This window comes from Muntiacus reevesi, unplaced genomic scaffold (assembly GCF_963930625.1).
Source record: "Muntiacus reevesi unplaced genomic scaffold, mMunRee1.1 SCAFFOLD_33, whole genome shotgun sequence".
Classification (NCBI taxonomy): Eukaryota; Metazoa; Chordata; class Mammalia; order Artiodactyla; family Cervidae; genus Muntiacus; species Muntiacus reevesi.
Genome location: NW_027078014.1, coordinates 2,450,750 through 2,455,462, shown reverse-complemented (window position 1 = coordinate 2,455,462; position 4,713 = coordinate 2,450,750).

Below are 4,713 nucleotides of genomic sequence, written 5' to 3'. Positions count from 1 at the left end.
GTGTGTGATGGTGCAGGGGCGACCTAGGGGCACTGAGGGCCACTTGCTCACCCTGCTGCCCTGAGGCTGCTTGGCCAAAGAGGCCTTGGACATCGACCCCCTTGCTGGCCTTTTCCCTCTGACCAGGCCATCCGGGCTCCAGTCCTTTGCAGTGTGGAGAGAGGCCCTGCCAGAATCCTCCCCTAAAAGTAGGCCTCAAATGAGGCCTAGGAATCATGGGAAAGGTGCTAAGGGAATGAAACTGGGGAGGCTCTGGGGCATGTCTGGACACACTCCCCTCCGCCTGCCCCTTCGTGGGGCAGTACCCCCAGAGGCCAGGCAGGTCTGGTCAAGGCTGGCCCGGGGCAGGGCCCTTGCTGGGACCTGGCCCTGGCCGGTGGGTACTCTCAGCAGAACCAGCATTGTGCCGCTTGAAGACCTCAAAAGCAGCCTTCAAAGGCCGCTTTGCAAGCAGTCTCACCGGGTGGCCACCTCTCCCTCACTGAGGGAGGCCCGTCTTTTCCGGAAGCCGCGCACTCTCTTCCCAAGCCTGGGAGAAAAGCGCTTCGGGGTGTTCCTCTCTCAGGCCTTTGCCCCGGAGCTTAGGGGACAGCTCGGAGTTCCACTCACCCAGGCCAAGGCAGAATCACATGCACACGTCACTTCTGGCCCTACGCACCATCAGAGATCTCGGGTGAGCCAGAGTCTGTCAGGCTGCCCCTGGGCAAGCCCAGCAGCAGCGCCTGTGAGTGAAGGGGCAGGACCGACCTAGGGGCACAGTGGGCTACTTGCTCTTCCTGATGCCCTTAGGCTGCTGGGCCAAAGATGCCTTGGGAAACGACCCCCTTGCTGGCCTCTTTCCTCTGACCAGGCCATCCGTCCTCCAGACCCTTGAAGTGTGGAGAGACCCTGTGCCAGAAACCTCCCCTGCAAGTAGGCCTCAAATGAGGCCTAGGCACCAGGGAAAACGTGCTAATAAAATGAGCCTGGGGAGGCGCCTGGGCATGTATGGACACACACCCCACAGCCTGCTACTTCATGGGGCACTACCTCCGGAGGCCAGAAAGGTCTGGGCAAGTCTGGTCTGGAGCAGTATCCATGCTGGGACCTGCACCAGGCCTGTGGGGCCACAGAGCAAATCCAGCACTCTGGCGCTGGAAGACCCCCCGGCTGCGTCCAAAGGCCAGTTTGCAAGCACTCTACCCGAGGGAGACCCGCATTTCCCGCAAGACACGCACTCTGCTCCCAAGTCCACGACAATAGCGCATCGGGTTCGTCCGCTCTCAGGCCCTTGGCCATTTGCCTTGGGGACAAGTAGGGGATCCACACACCCAGGAAGAGGCAGAACCACATGAACACGTCTCTTCCTGCCCCTTGCACCGTCAGAGAGCTCGGGTGAGCCAGAGTGTGTCAGTCAGCGCCTGGGCAATCCCAGCAGCAGCGCCTGTGTGTGATGGGGCAGGGCCGACCTAGGGGCACTGAGGGCCAGTTGCTCACCCTGCTGCCCTGAGGCTGCTTGGCCAAAGAGGCCTTGGACATCGACCCCATTACTGGCCTCTTCCCTCTGATGAGGCCGTCCGGGCTCCAGTCCCTTGCAGTGTGGAGAGAGGCCCTGCCAGAAACCTCCCCTCCAAGTAGGCCTCAAATGAGGCCTAGGCACCAGGAGAAAGGCATAATGGAATGAGCCTGGGGAGGTGCCTGGGCAGGTCTCGACATTGTCCCCGCCGCCTGCCTCTTCGTGAGGCAGTACCCCCGGAGGCCAGGAATGTCTGGTCAAGGCTGGCCTGGGGCAGGGTCCGTGCTGGGACCTGCCACTGCCCTGTGGGGCCTCTGAGCAGAACCAGCACTGTGGCAATGGAAGACCTCCCCAGCAGCCTCCAAAGGCCGGTTTGCAAGCACTCTCGCCAGCAGTCAACCTCTCCCTCACCAAGGGCTGACTGCGATTCCCGCAAGCCATGCACTCTGTTCCCAAGCCCAGGAAAAAAGCTCTTGTGTGGTCCCCTCTCAGGGCCCTGCCCCTGAAACTGGGGTCAGGTAGGGGCTCCAAACTCCGAGGCCAAGGCAGAACCACATGCACACGAGTCTTCCTGTCCTCTGCACCGTCAGAGAGGTTGGGTGAGCCAGAGTCTGTCAGGGAGCTCTTGGGCAAACCAAGCAGCAGCGCCAGTGTGTGAAGGGTCAGGACCGACCTAGGGGCACAGTGGGCCACTCGCTCACCCTGCTGCCCTGAGGCTCCTGGGACAAAGAGGCCTTGGGCATCGAACCCCTAGCTGGCCTCTTCCCTCTGACCAGGCCGTCCGGGCTCTAGGCCCTTGCAGTGTGGAGAGAGCCCCTGCCACAAACCTCCCCTCCAAGTAGCCCTCAAATGAGGCCTAGGAACCATGGGAAAGGCGCTAAGGGAATAAGACTGGGGTGGCTTCTGGGCATGTCTTGACACACTCCCCGCCACCTGCCCGTTCGTGCGGCAGTTCCCGCGGAAGCCAGGAATGTATGATCAAGGCTGGCCTTGGGCAGGGTCCATGCTGGGACCTGCCCCTGGCCGGTGGGTACTCTCAGCAGGATCAACATTGTGCCGCTGGAAGACCTCACAGGCCGCCCCCAAAGGCAGGTTTGCAAGCAGTCTCACCAGCTGGCCGCCTCTCCCTCACCGAGGGAGGCCCGTCTTTCCTGCAAGCCACGCACTCTGTTCCCAAGTCTGGGAGAAAAGCGCTTCGGTCTGTTCCTCTCTCAGGCATTTGCCCCGGAGCCTGGGGACAGCTAGGTGTTCCACTCACCCAGGCCAAGGCAGAATCACATGCACACGTCTCTTCTGGCCCTCTGCACCATCAGAGACCTCGGGTGACCCAGAGAATGTCAGGCTGCTCCTGGGCAAGCCCAGCAGGAGCACCTGTGTGTGAATGGGCAGGACCGACCTAGGGGCACAGTGGGCCACCTGCTCTTCCTGCTGCCCTGAGGCTGTTGGGACAAAGAGGCCTTGGGCATTGACTCCCTTGCTGGCCTCTTCCCTCTGACCAGGCCATCCGTGCTCCAGACCCTTGAAGTGTGGAGAGAGCCCCTGCCAGAAACCTCCCCTCCAAGTAGGCCTCAAATGAGGCCTAGGCACCAGGAAAAGGTGCTAATTGAAAGAGTCTGTGGAGGCGCCTGGGCATGTATGGACACACACCCCACAGCTTGCTCCTTCATGGGGCAGTAACCCCGGAGGCCAGGAAGGTCTGAGCAAGGCTGGTCTGGAGCAGTATCCATTCTGGGACCTGCCTCAGGCCTGTGGGGCCACAGAGCAAATCCAGCACTCTGGCGCTGGAAGACCTCCCCGGCTGCCTCCAAAGGCCAGTTTGCAAGCACTCTACCCGAGGGAGACCCGCATTTCCCATAAGCCACGCCCTCTGCTCCCAAGCCCAGGACAATAGCGCATCGGGTTCGTCCGGTCTCAGGCCCTTGGCCAATTGCCTTGGGGACAAGTAGGGGATCCACACACCCAGGCAGAGGCAGAACCACATGCACATGTCTCTTCCAGCCCTCTATACCGTCAGAGAGCTCGGGTGAGCAAGAGTCTGTCAGGCAGCTCCTGGGCAAGCCCAGCAGGAGCGCCTGTGTGTGAAAGGGCAGGGCTGACCTAGGGGCACAGTTTGTCACTTGCTCACCCTGCTGCCCTGAGGCTGCTGGGACAAAGAGGCCTTGGACATCAACTCACTTGCTGGCCTCTTCACTCTGAACACGCCATCCGGGCTCCAGTCCGTTGCAGTTGGAGAGAGGCCATGCCAGAAACCTCCCCTCCAAGTAGGCCTCAAATGTGGCCTATGAAGCATGGGAAAGGCGCGAATGGAATTAGACTGGGGAGGCGCCTCGGCATGTCTGGACACACTGCCCGCCACCTGCCCCTTTGTGGGGCAGTACCCCCAGAGGCCAGGAATGTCTGGTCAAGGCTGACCTGGTGCAGGGTCCTTGCTGGGAACTGCCCCTGGCTTGTGGGTCCTCTGAGCAGAACCAGCACTGTGCCGCTGGAAGACCTCACCGGCAACCTCCAACAGCTGGTTTGCAAGCACTCTCGCCGCATGGTTGCCTCTCCCTCACCGAGGGACGCCTGCGTTTCCCACAAGCCGCGCACTCTGCTCCGAAGCCTGGGAGAAAAGCGCTTCAGGGTGATCCTCCCTCAGGTCATTGCCCCTGAACCTGGGAGAAAGCTAGCCCCTAGAAAGCTAGGGGCTCCACACACCCAGGCCAAGGCAGAACCACATGCACACGGCTCTTCTGGCTCTCTGCACCGTCAGAGAGCTCGGGTGAGCCACAGTCTGTTAGGCAGCTCCTCGGCAAGCCCAGCAGCAGCGCCTGTGTATGAAGGGGCTGGGCCGACCTAGGGGCACAGTGGGCCACTTGCTCTCCCTGCTGCCCTGAGGCTCCTGGGTCAAAGAGGCCTTGGGCATTGACCCCGTTGCGGGCCTCTTCCCTCTGACCAAGCCGTCCGGGCTCCAGGCCCTTGCAGTGTGGATAGAGCCCTTGCCAGAAACCTCCACTCCTAGTAGGAATCAAATGAGGCATAGGCACCAGGGAAAAGGCGCTAATGGAATGAGCCTGGGGAGGTCCCTGAGCATGTCTCGACACGCGCCCTGCCGCCTGCACCTTCGTGGGACAGTACGCCCCGGAGGCCAGGAAGGTCTAGGCAAGGCTGGCCTGGGGCAGGGCACATGCTGGAACCTGCCCGTGGCCTGTGGGGCCTCTGACCAGAGCCAGGACTCT